This window comes from Bufo bufo, chromosome 5 (genome assembly GCF_905171765.1).
Source record: "Bufo bufo chromosome 5, aBufBuf1.1, whole genome shotgun sequence".
Classification (NCBI taxonomy): domain Eukaryota; kingdom Metazoa; phylum Chordata; class Amphibia; order Anura; family Bufonidae; genus Bufo; species Bufo bufo.
The window spans coordinates 513,319,451-513,332,729 of record NC_053393.1 but is presented as its reverse complement, the minus strand read 5'-3'; the positions used below and the strand labels follow the sequence as shown (position 1 = coordinate 513,332,729).

The following is a 13,279-nucleotide window of genomic DNA, read 5'->3' as shown; positions in this document are numbered from 1 at the left end:
AAGGAACTCCATTCTGAAGCTGGACAACTGAAGGGATGGGGCTTAGCAAAGGGGCAGTGCTTCACAATCTGCGACTGCAGACCAAACACAGTAGGGAGGCTCCTGCTCCAGCCAGCTATCATACAACCAGTAACAGGACAGTGAGGAGAAGGAGGGAGATATGGCTGAACTTCATTAGACACATATAGAAGATTTGTTTATACATTTTTTATAAAGTTTAACTATACAATTAGACAAAAAAAAGACCAAGGGAAAGGGAAGAAGTGCTGGGATATGTTTTTTATTTTTCCTATTTTATTTTATTTTTGCATTTTCTGTCTAGTGCTCCCTTAAATAAGATTGTGCACTATAAATAACATATAAAGCACTGGTCTGTTAATGTTCACCATATGCACATTACTATTGTATGTCACAGCTACATTTGGTACAGAACCATAAAAGACGCGCTTGACTAGACGCCACCGTCTACCGCCTTGTGCCTCGAGGTATTTTTCATTAGATTCAGCATTACACAGGTATTCTACCCAGAAAATTGTTTAAAGAATATAATACAATGGGTGACATTTATTAAAGTGGTGTAGAGAAAAACTGGCTTAGTTGCTCAAAGCAACCAATCAGATTCCACCTTTTATTTTCTGAAGTAGATATGAAAAATGAAAGGTGGAATCTGATTTGTTGCAATAGACAACTAAGCCAGTTCTACTTTACACCCGTTTTGATAAATCTCCCCTAATGCCTTACACAGGACCCATACAGTGACACACAGAGTTTCTGCAAGTCCACAATATGCTTGAATCCACTCTAAGTGACTCCATACATGGCTTTGGTTTTGTCAGGGGCGTAGCTAAAGGCTCATGGGCCCTGGTGCAAGAGTTCATTTTGGGCCATCCTTCACTCAGTGCTTTGTGGCTGGGGAGCAGGGAAGCACATAGCCTTCCTGCTGCCTGAGGCAAAAATTGAAATGGCACCCCCCCCCCCCCCCCCATGCCAAATTCTTGACTTAACCCCTTCCCTCCAGCCAGAGGTGTAACTTGACCTTTAGGCACTTTTTATAACACCAGTGTGTTATTTTGTGGTACAAGGGTCTTTGGCCCCCTCAGGTTCCTGGGCCTGTTAGCGACTGCTACCTCTGCACCCCCTATAGCTACTATCCCTTATTACTGCCCTGTGCAGAACCTTCTATAGACACCCCCTTTATGGTTTACCATATAGTGCCCAAATAATGAAATCATACAGTGTTCAAATAACATAAAGCACCCAATCACCCAAGGAATGGACAGTAGCTGTGTCCCGTGTAGTTGCCTTTTCATAGCTTTGGGCAAGATCGGTGGGGGAAAATTGGGGTTTCCTGGACCACCAAGGCCAGTGACATCTCTTCATTTGATGTACACGATGTGACCACACAGGTAGCACTCACCAATTTTCGAAACTCAAACCTCACCTAACCACCACATTAAGAATCCAGGTTGTACCAATCCATAATGCAACATGATATCCATGAATGCCATAGAGCAGGGGTAGGCAAACTCCGGCTGTTGTGAAACTACAGCTCCCAGTGTGCATAATTGCTCTGCTCTTCTCAGAACTCCCTTATAAATTAATGCAGCATGCTGGGAATTGTAATTTGACAACACCTGGAGTGCCGAAGTTTATGGGTTCTAACTCAAATTCCATGTGGCTCCCATTGTATAGAGACACACATAGGACCTCCTTTATTAAAACAGTCTGACTAGCAACCAATCACATTGTAGCTACTCTGTGCACCCTTGCCCCTTCCTGCATTTTTGCACCATGGGTGGGCCCAAGCCCCTCTGTGCACCCTTTCCCCTTCCTGCATTATTGCACCATGGGTGGGCCCAAGCCACTCTATGCACCCTTGCCCCTCCTACTTCCTCTGCCAGCCCCTCCCTCTCCTTGATTGGCAGGGTCAGGTTCCTGCATAGTCAACTGATCTGTTCTTGTCAATCAAGGAGCAGAAGGAGGGGTTGGCAGAGGAAGCAGGAGAAGCAAGGGTGCACCAAGTGGCTTGAGTCTGCCCTCAGTGCACGTAATTGTTGATTTGTATATGGATTAAAAGGATTTTTTCTCCAGAAAGAAGCAACGGATCGCCAAGTGAAAGGTACCATTAAATTCAGCTGAGCTAGCCCTGCAAGACATTGTACCTGGTTTATCAATGAATTTTTTAGTGACAGGTTCCCTTCAATATATTTGACCTGGACTTTACATTCTGAATTGAGGTAAAAGCGAATATGGTTTGTAAATGAGATGTAAAGTATAGATTACGAGCTAGAGAAACCTCGGTTCATGTGGACAAGTGATGAGATTGGTTCTGTTTGTACACGTTTAATAATTCAGCGTGATACATACATTTCTCCAGGCATACTGGAAAGTTCTCAAAACCAATATGCGCTCTTCTAAATATACCGTATGTTAGTAAGCCTAAGGGAAAAGCTGTTCTTCATATCAAGCTTGGCGATAAGTCGAATATCTGCAATTAGCTCATTTCACTATACTTGAACTCGTCAAATTGAAATGTGTTTGAGAATTATCATTAGAAAATGTAATTTTTTGGCCACCACAGGGGAATCAATGAATTACAGAATTGGAGTTGGAATCTATATTTTGTGTGAGCTTGTTGGTTCCTCAATGGTAAATGATCATCTTTGTAGCCACTTTCCTGTCTGGTTGCATGAATTTTAAACCTCCTTCTATTAGGTTATAGTTGGATAACAGGTTATTTGGAAATGGGTTTTCCAAACCGGACAACTTACTGTCTAATGTAGAAGACTCATTTTTATATACGGTAATCCATTCTGAGTTAATGGGGAGGGGGGGGGTCCTGATGTTCTGAATCCTCAACTCTTGGCAAACGAGGAGAGTGGTTTCAAATGGTGGAGGGCATTTATGAAGACTAGCGTTCCCATACTCCAGTCTTGATGCCGTGTGTGCTGGAGTGAGGTGCACCTAATTTATTAAAAGGCAGGTGCCTCTCAGTAAATTAGATGCATATCTTGCCCTCGGTGTGACAGAAACTCAGATCTATGGCATAGACTTGAGCTATAGCTTGCATCAGTTTCTCAGGCAAGTTATAGTAAATCAGGAGGGTTGTAACAGGCTCCTCCCATTCCATTAGGCCACACACCCTTTCTCCCCCCTTGGCAAGAAGCTGAAAAAGTCTCAAATATGACAGCTTTTTGATCACTGTGTTATACTTAATTTCCCCTGTGGTGGCGCTCTAGGGGAATTGACCACTTCCACCTGGATTCCCTCTGAACCAGTGGGGTACCTACCATGGAAGCAGACCACGTGACTGCTAAAGAGGAAGGAGGACCAGGTGCTGAACTGCTTCCCCGTTCTCGACCAGATTCAGTGCATTTTCTGGCAGTCACCACTAGGGGGAGCTAAGGGCAAAGTGATTATTTACAGCATCCACTGCATTCTATGACAATTGTGAAAAAAAACTACTGACTGAGCTCCCCCTAGTGGTGGCTGCTGGCAGCTATTTCATAATGTACTGTGTGAAGGGAAGCAGAACATGTATTGATGTTTTTATGTCGTCTGGTGTAAATACATTGTGAAATATGGTGTTCAGGATAAGCGCCGCCATATTTATAAAGCACCTGTTCCACTTTTTCCCACACAGAAGTCAGTTAAAATCAGTGAATTGGAGGGCGCCTCTTTATTCCATTTTTTTTATTATCAAAAGTGTATTATTGCATTGGATAATAAAGACTGTATATTTGTCAAAATGTTGGGAGTCGCACCTTGTGTTCTGCATTGCCTGAGAGTGCAAAAAAAGAAATGGGGGTTAGTCAGCACACCCCAGTGCGCAGGTGCACGTCGCCATGGCTGAAAGTGCAAAAGCAAAAACAAACACAATGCAACAGCACTCTGCAACACACAAATAATAAAGTGAATACAATACTGCCATACTCACTGTAGAAAATGTACTAATGCTACATTATAAATGTGAGATTCTTGGCAAATACATTTTGCACAAAATTATTTGTGCCTGTCCGCCAATGGTAAGACGATCTCTTTAGGACAGGAACCCAACGCTAAATACTACCTCCACCTGGCATTCTCTGAATTTAATGGAAGCATTGTGGCACCAAAAGAGATATAATATAGTGTGGGCTCAGCATGCATGTGGGGTGGGGCTGTGTATACCCCTGAACATAGGGGGTCCTAATAGAGTGACAACCTGTGATCAGTATATGGTCAAGGGACCCTTTTAACAGTTGAGCATGGTTTCTAACTACAGTGAGGTAGGGAGCAGTTGCAGTGGCTGCAGAAATAGTTAGTTTGGGAGAAGCGACGACACTGCCAAAGTAATGTTTTTTCTCCTGCTTCTGTCACAAATGGAGCTTCTTACATACAAATGTATAGAACCAGTATTGAAATCACTATCAGCACCCCCTTGTGGTGTCTGTTTGAATGGAAGCAGCGCATCGGGACCTCTAATTGTACTGGAAAGAAGAGCTCCAACCCATTTTAAAGATGCATTATCAAATTAACCAGCACAGAATTTTGGCTGTATTTAGATTAAATAAAAATCCCAAGGTCCCAATCCCACTCCCTTCCGTTGTGCAGTTAGCGGGAGCTTGAATTGAGCGGCAGTCAAGCATGCATCCAGCCAATGTCTAAGAGAAACTGGTGAGCATTGTACTCCGCAATCTCCATCAAGTCCCAAAAACATTGAATGGATGCTTGACCATCATTCCATTCAATGTTCCCCTCACTACTGTTGTGCAGTGAGGTGAAGAGGGATGGAGTGATTGGGACCTCTGCCTTAGTGATCTTTGGGGCCCTCAAAAATCAGACATTTATAACCAATCCTGTTTATCGGTGATGTAAGACAACTGTGAGAAAACCCCTTATCATCCTAAACGATCAGGAGTTGTGTCAACCTCTACCACACGTTAGACCACCAGGGATTTAGTCATTAACCCATAACCACCAAATATATTACTGCTGACCCTTTCACCACCCTTGACTACCTGAGGTATTAACCCCTAAACCACTTTAGACCATTGGGATTATTACCAAGAATCACTATCCCCAAACCATGTAAAAACCTATGATGTCATACATGTGTAGAAGATTAGTGAGCATGATGGTGGAATCAGTGGTATATTTAGAACTGACTAGGCTCAACTGGTATTGAGCAATACCAGTGCTAGGACTAGGAGCACCATACTCACCACTCTCTGGGCCCTGAAAGTAGATCCTTTTGTTCTCCCACCGGGCCCCTTCCTAAATTTTGGCCCTGTAGCACACGCTTCCTCTGCTTCCATAGTAGCTACACCCCTGGGTGCAATGTTTTAAAATTACAAAAGGACGGAGCCACCTGTACATCCCCTCTCCCTATGACTTACTAGGGCACATGAACATCAAGGATCTCTCATCTTCTTGAGTCACAACACTTCTGTCACTCTGTTGGACTTCATACCGTCATGTATTTACATGATTGCCCATTTATTTGAATGGGTGCCATGTAGTAGCAGATGAATGGGTGGCCTCACCAAACCTTTCTATTCTATTTCACATGTTTTATCTAGAAGGCAGGATTCTCTCTAGATCTTATGTCCAGAAGTGCACAGCTATTATTGGTTCATGCAGTTCAAAGGCATCCCCCTCTTTATACGTTGTATAGATGATGGGTACACTTTAAGACTAAATTGTTTTCAAATAAAGTGTCATCATTGTGATTGTAATGATGGTACTTTGGCACACCGCTGCTTTCCGTCATTTCCATCTTATCCACCACTGCAACAAGAGAAACATACAAAGTGCAAATGACACAATTTAAGCCTTTCAAATCCGCTGTTTGCCAGATTGAGAAAATAAGACACCGCATCTTAAAATTCAACAGAGCCACTGGGAGTGCATGAAGGCCATTCCCAGTACAATAGGCCCATTTAGCTCCTGAGAGTTTGCTTTCAACGACAGCATTCCCCTGGAAACCATCAACTTATTTTCTCAAGTAGATCTCATTTCCTTACCTCGTAAACTTTGCCAGGTGTCCCTTTTGAGTATGTCCATATCACAGGATGAAGGGGACAATTATTTCCTTTCAGTCCTTGCCTTTCCACTTATAGCTGCTTTCTGATGTCTCTTCTAGAACAAGAAGATGAAGAAGAAGGGGTTGTAATAAAGACAAAGCTACTGGAAGGTGGAACCAGTCAGTCATTCTGTGCCAGAACCAATCCTACCCTGGGAGAGCATGAAGTTTTCTACTTGGTACCTTTTATCATTACTGTAAATGACCGAGATTTCCTGCATCTGTGTCAGGAGATATTCCAGATCTCATCAGGATCTAGCTCAATTGTAGTCAAAGCCTTTGCTGTTCCTTGCACATTATCTCCCTGACAGTACACTAGCTAGAATACAGTGTAACTATCTGGTTTCTGCACATTCTGCCTTGAAGTGTTACATTCTGCTATCCGTATGGAAGGGACCAAAAAACAAGTCTGTGCAGCATAGAGAGGCAGTGTATTGTGTAGTAGATAGAACTTCCTGTGACCACAGCTAAACATGTAGCTACATTGTATCTCCATTGCTGGTCACACAAAAGTCCCAAATCCTGCAGAATACACTAAAGGGAGCCTGGAAAAAGAGAAATAAATACAGATATGCATTAGACTACCATATTAAAGGGGGTTATCCAACTTCTAAAAAAAAAAAGTTTAAAAAGCTTAAAATGCTATAAAAAAAAAAGATAGAAAAGAAAATAAAGAGCTTTTACCACTTATTTCCAGCTTTATTACTTTGGCAGTTAGGATGAAACCACAGCACCCAGTGATCGAAGAAGTCACGTGCCCTGCCTTACCAGCATCACTACTGCACCAGGATGCCAGTGTCATGGCACGTGATTGGCTGCAGTAGTCACATGCTGGCCACTTGCAAATAAAGACTAGGAGGACTATCAAAGCACCAGCACCGGAAAACCAGGGAAAAGAAGATGTTACAGAAGATGTAGATCTGCTAAGACTGCTTAGACTGTTATCCAGGCAGCCCCTGGTCTCCATACTTTAACCCCTATACAGGGATCTAGCCTCTACTGCAGGGGAACCACCAGGCAGCCACCTTCTAGAGCAGTCTCAGTTCAGAGGCTGCTGATTCACAGCGGCTGAGAGACACTGGTGTGTAGCACCGAAGAGTAAGGAAAGGTTGAAGTCAGGGAGAAGCCGAGGTCAGGGCAGGCAGAGTTTGTTAAATTGAGAATCAATCCAAGGGTCAGGGCAGACAACTCAGGGTGATTATGAGGAAGATGTAGAGGTAAGGCAGAGAATGGTCAAATCCAGGGACAGGCAGAAGCCAGTACACAGACAGGCAACTAGACAACTATAACCTATTGTTCAAGCACCTTGCTACAAGGGAAGGTACTTAATATACCCTAAGATACCCAACCTTTGCCTAAGGAAAACTTAAAAGCAAGGACACTGATCCTTTAAAGGGAACCTGTCACCAGTTTTATGGTGTCCTAACTAAGGGCAACATAAATAAGTGATTGATTCTCTTAGCACAATGCTGGGTCACTTTCTTTAATTGACCCAGTCAATCTGCCAACATCTAGTATTGAAAAGCTCCAGCTGATAATGATGAGTCATGAATATTCATGAGCTCCTGACTCTCCCCGCCCACCTGCTGCTGAATGACAGTTTTTTTCCATATGAATCAGCAGCAGGTGGGCAGAAGAGTGTCTATAGCTCTGAATTAAATATACGCTGGACTCAATGACATCACGCCGGACTCAAATCAGCTCATTAGCATGCGGCATCTTTGTGTGTATATTATGAGATAACCATCTGTCACACCAGTAAGTGAATACATCTAAGGTACTTTTTAGTAGTTAATGATTGTATATAATTAGTTAGATTATAATCAAATATCCACATGACAGGTTCCCTTTAAGAGCCACCGAAGGTGATGTAGAGCACTACGAGTAAACAGAAGCAAGGCAGGCACACAGCAGGCGTCAGCCTGCACAAAGTGGACGACAATGTGCTGCCTGGCGGCCATGCCCATCGGGAGTAAGTATAAACACCAATCACCAGATCACAGGACAGAAGGTGAGCTCTTCGGTGGCCATACTCTCCAGGAGAAGAGAGCATTGTTTATGGGTATTATATATATATATATATATATATATATCACATTTACAGGTATTTTTTTTTTAAATTGTAAAAGTTGGATAACCCCATTAAAGAAGTTATTTGAATCTAAAGCCAGTAACTCATCCATCTCCATTAGGTCCCACAAAATGGAGCAGTACCACCATTCCATTCAAAGTCTCCAGAACAGGAGCTCAGGACCCCTATTCTAGTCATCCTGGTAGTTCCAGTGGTCAGAACCTCCAGTGATTATACATTTACCACCTACCTTGTAACCTAATAATGGAGGATCCAATGGTATGCTAGTAGTAGACTCTAAATAAACATAAGATGTCAGCCAAAGAGCCATTCATAGCAAATGTCTCATTTCATACACATGGCTAGAAAAAAAACTCCTTGAATAGTTATTTTCAGAACTTCCATAGGCTACGTAAGGCAGGTCAAGTAGAAGATGTGAGACAGCAAAGCTAAGGCCTTACCAGTCAAGATCTATATAGATCTGTGAGTTAATGCTGACACTCCATGGTTGGAATGGCTAAATACTGGTATAATATGTCATATGAAACCATTGATAAAGTGCAAGATCTTTACTTACCAGCTGCAGTTTTAGACCAGGATGCAATACTTCCAATTCATGGCCCTCAGCCTCATTTGAGATCATCTGCTCTAGACCAGGTTGATCCTCTGGGGCACTCGCCTTTAATATAGTATAATAATTTTGAAATGAGTCATAAAGATAATATCTTAATAAAAATAAAATAAAAAAAGATTTGATTTTGTTATAATTCTTGATACGTGCATTATTTTCTCAAGTATGGGTGCTCGTATTAGGGAATTGCATGGTAAATATCTGTGCACTGTCTGATTTCCTTTCTTGTGGTTATAAACCTGAAATACAAGCCTTAATCTAGATCTTCTCAAGAAGCTCTCTACTGTAATATTATACTGCGGTGTCAGCTATACCAAATAAAGAGAAGGTGGAGCTGAATTATAGGGAGTTTTACAGAGCGATTTATACCATACAGCTAATTACCACACTGGTTAGAGGTGTGAAGGACAAGAGCAAACATATTTTTATAGAGGTGCACCGCGGTCTAATTACATACACTGCTCAAAAAAATAAAGGGAACACAAAAATAACACATCCTAGATCTGAATTAATTGAATATTCTTCTGAAATACTTTGTTCTTTACATAGTTGAATGTGCTGACAACAAAATCACACAAAAATAAAAAAATGGAAATCTAATTTTTCAACCCATGGAGGTCTGGATTTGGAGTCACCCTCAAAATTAAAGTGGAAAAACACACTACAGGCTGATCCAACTTTGATGTAATGTCCTTAAAACAAGTCAAAATGAGGTGTGTGGCCTCCACGTGCCTATATGACCTCCCTACAACGCCTGTGCATGCTCCTGATGAGGTGGCGGACGGCCTCCTGAGGGATCTCCTCCCAGACCTGGACTAAAGCATCTGCCAACTCCTGGACAGTCTGTGGTGCAACGTGACGTTAGTGGATAGAGCGAGACATGATGTCCCAGATGTGCTCAATTGGATTCAGGTCTGGGGAACGGGCGGGCCAGTCCATAGCATCAATGCCTTCGTCTTGCAGGAACTGCTGACACGCTCCAGCCACATGAGGTCTAGCATTGTCTTGCATTAGGAGGAACCCAGGGCCAACCGCACCAGCATATGGTCTCACAAGGGGTCTGAGGATCTCATCTCGGTACCTAATGGCAGTCAGGCTAACTCTGGCGAGCACATGGAGGGCTGTGCAGCCCTCCAAAGAAATGCCACCCCACACCATTACTGACAGAATGCCAAACCGGTCATGCTGGAGGATGTTGCAGGCAGCAGAACGTTATCCACGGCGTCTCCAGACTCTGTCACGTCTATCACATGTGCTCAGTGTGAACCTGCTTTCATCTGTGAAGAGCACAGGGCGCCAGTGGCGAATTTGCCAATCTTGGTGTTCTCTGGCAAATGCCAAACGTCCTGCACGGTGTTGGGCTGTAAGCACAACCCCCACCTGTGGACGTCGGGCCCTCATATCACCCTCATGGAGTCTGTTTCTGACCGTTTGAGCAGACACATGCACATTTGTGGCCTGCTGGAGGTCATTTTGCAGGGCTCTGGCAGTGCTCCTCCTGTTCCTCCTTGCACAAAGGCGGAGGTAGCGGTTCTGCTGCTGGTTTGTTGCCCTCCTACGGCCTCCTCCACGTCTCCTGATGTACTGGCCTGTCTCCTGGTAGCGCCTTCATGCTCTGGACACTACGCTGACAGACACAGCAAACCTTCTTGCCACAGCTCGCATTGATGTGCCATCCTGGATAAGCTGCACTACCTGAGCCACTTGTGTGGGTTGTAGACTCCGTCTCATGCTACCACTAGAGTGAAAGCACCGCCAGCATTCAAAAGTGACCAAAACATCAGCCAGGAAGCATAGGAACTGAGAAGTGGGCTGTGGTCACCACCTGCAGAACCACTCCTTTATTGGGGGTGTCTTGCTAATTGCCTATAATTTCCACCTGTTGTCTATCCCATTTGCACAACAGCATGTGAAATGGATTGTCACTCAGTGTTGCTTCCTAAGTGCACAGTTTGATTTCACAGAAGTGTGATTGACTTGGAGTTACATTGTGTTGTTTAAGTGTTCCCTTTATTTTTTTGAGAAGTGTATAATTGGAATTTTTCATCCATTGTGCACACCCCATCACAGCAACTGCTCAGGCTCTCAGTCATAATCTCTGCTTCGTGTCCGGCCCTCTGTCTTGACTGACATCTCCTTTGCCATCTAACATCACTGTTTCCAGCTCTGAAATCCTGCGCATGAGATGTGCGATGGCGCACGCGCAGAACTCTTCCGGCTATTTGCATTGACTTTAGCACTTGAATCACTGAAATCTGATGGAGTCAGCAATCAAGATGGAGGGCACAACAGGGATCATAACCATAATATAGCCATATTGAATATATAAGTGACACATGGTTACAGATAATAAATAATGCAAATACAGTCAAACCTCTCCAAAAGTCCAGGACACAATTCCTTATCCAGACCAGATTTCCTGTGGCCGATTTTCAGTTCCACCATATATTCAGTTCAGTTGCACATATATGGATATTGGCCATCTTCTTTAAGACCATCCCTCTAAAGGACTACTTTTCAATGCCATGTTAAGTGGTCATCTCAGAGGTTTCACTGTAATAATAATATCCCATAATGTATACATAAAAGTACTTACTGTTCACAAAGAACCCTGCGTGCCCCCGGGTGGTTTCCTTTTCCTAATGCAGCAGTCTTTTAGATATGAGATTGATGTGGACACCAGTATGGTAGAAGGATCCTCACCCAATACCAACGTACACATTACATTCTGTACATTGTTCACTTTATGCAGGGAAATTTGGCTCAAGGTTTTACTTGAAGGGTTTGTTCAGGAGCATAACATATGAAGATGATGTGTGGCGTACTCTAAGGGTACACTCACGTGGTCAGGTTTCTGCATGCAGTTTTGGAAGCCAAAATCAGGTATTGATCATTAAAGCAGAGAATATACACTCACCTAAAGAATTATTAGGAACACCATACTAATACGGTGTTGGACCCCCTTTTGTCTTCAGAACTGCCTTAATTCTACGTGGTATTGATTCAACAAGGTGCTGATAGCATTCTTTTGAAATGTTGGCCCATATTGATAGGATAGCATCTTGCAGTTGATGGAGATTTGAGGGATGCACATCCAGGGCAAGAAGCTCCTGTTCCACCACATCCCAAAGATGCTCTATTGGGTTGAGATCTGGTGACTGTGGGGGCCATTTTAGTACAGTGAACTCATTGTCATGTTCAAGAAACCAATTTGAAATGATTCGAGCTTTGTGACATGGTGCATTATCCTGCTGGAAGTAGCCATCAGAGGATGGATACATCTTCTCATTCTGTTTACGCCAAAATCGGACTCTACCATTTGAATGTCTCAACAGAAATCGAGACTCATCAGACCAGGCAACATTTTTCCAGTCTTCAACAGTCCAATTTTGGTGAGCTCGTGCAAATTGTAGCCTCTTTTTCCTATTTGTAGTGGAGATGAGTTGTACCCTGTGGGGTCTTCTGCTGTTGTAGCCCATCCGCCTCAAGGTTGTGCGTGTTGTGGCTTCACAAATGCTTTGCTGCATACCTCGGTTGTAACGAGTGGTTATTTCAGTCAACGTTGCTCTTCTATCAGCTTGAATCAGTCGGCCCATTCTCCTCTGACCTCTAGCATCCACAAGGCATTTTTGCCCACAGGACTGCCGCATACTGGATGTTTTTCCCTTTTCACACCATTCTTTGTAAACCCTAGAAATGGTTCTGCGTGAAAATCCCAGTAACTGAGCAGATTGTGAAATACTCAGACCGGCTCGTCTGGCACCAACAACCATGCCTCGCTCAAAATTGCTTAAATCACCTTTCTTTCCCATTCTGTCATTCAGTTTGGAGTTCAGGAGATTGTCTTGACCAGCACCACACCCCTAAATGCATTGAAGCAACTGCCATGTGATTGGTTGACTAGATAATTGCATTAATGACAAATAGAACAGGTGTTCCTAATAATTCTTTAGGTGAGTGTATACAGGTCAGATACCCGAAAATAACTCTATATCTGGAGTAATACAATGCTCCGGGACTCTCAGGTTTGCAATGTAAGGACTGGAGAATGAGCTGGAATGTTGTAGTGTGCTTGACGGCTCTGGTCTGATTTTAATGGAAACTGGACCACTAAATGGGTGAGGTTTAGAGCTCATGCAGACGGCCGTTCCGTGCATTGGGGACCGCAATTTGCCGTCGCCAATGCATGGGCAACATTTGTGCTGTTTCCGCAGATGGATGCAGACCCATTCAACTAGAAAGGGTCCGTGATTCGTCCGCACCGCAAAAAAATAGTTATATTTTTTTGCGGCGCGGAGGCATGGAGAGAAACCCCATTTCGTAGTTCTTCCGTAGGGTTCCATGCCAAGGCACCACACCTTCCAGATTGCTTACCTGTATATTGCGGGGCCCGTATATTGTGAACCCACTGTCTACAGGCCACAATACCATATGCACGCGCAGTGACAACGGAAAAGAAGACATACTCAACAGCAGGGAGTTAGTAGGCTAAAAATGATGCTAGATATGGTCT

The 13,279-nt window shown here is 43.5% G+C and overlaps 1 protein-coding gene across 7 annotated transcripts in view; it reads right to left on the bottom strand.

Annotated features, from left to right (window-relative positions):
• The window catches only part of NEBL (nebulette), a 277,903-nt gene that overhangs the window by 126,902 nt on the left and 137,722 nt on the right, over positions 1-13,279 (bottom strand). For 5 of the 7 annotated variants that reach the window (XM_040434438.1, XM_040434443.1, XM_040434441.1 and 2 more), the window contains exons 1-2: positions 8,713-9,216; positions 6,006-6,120 (exon numbers count right to left, since the gene is read on the bottom strand). The exons of the other annotated variants lie outside the window; for them this stretch is intronic. The gene's annotated coding sequence lies outside the window, so the exon portion shown is untranslated. Of the gene's footprint in view, positions 1-6,005; positions 6,121-8,712; positions 9,217-13,279 lie in introns of those variants that run through there. 7 annotated transcript variants of the gene reach the window in all.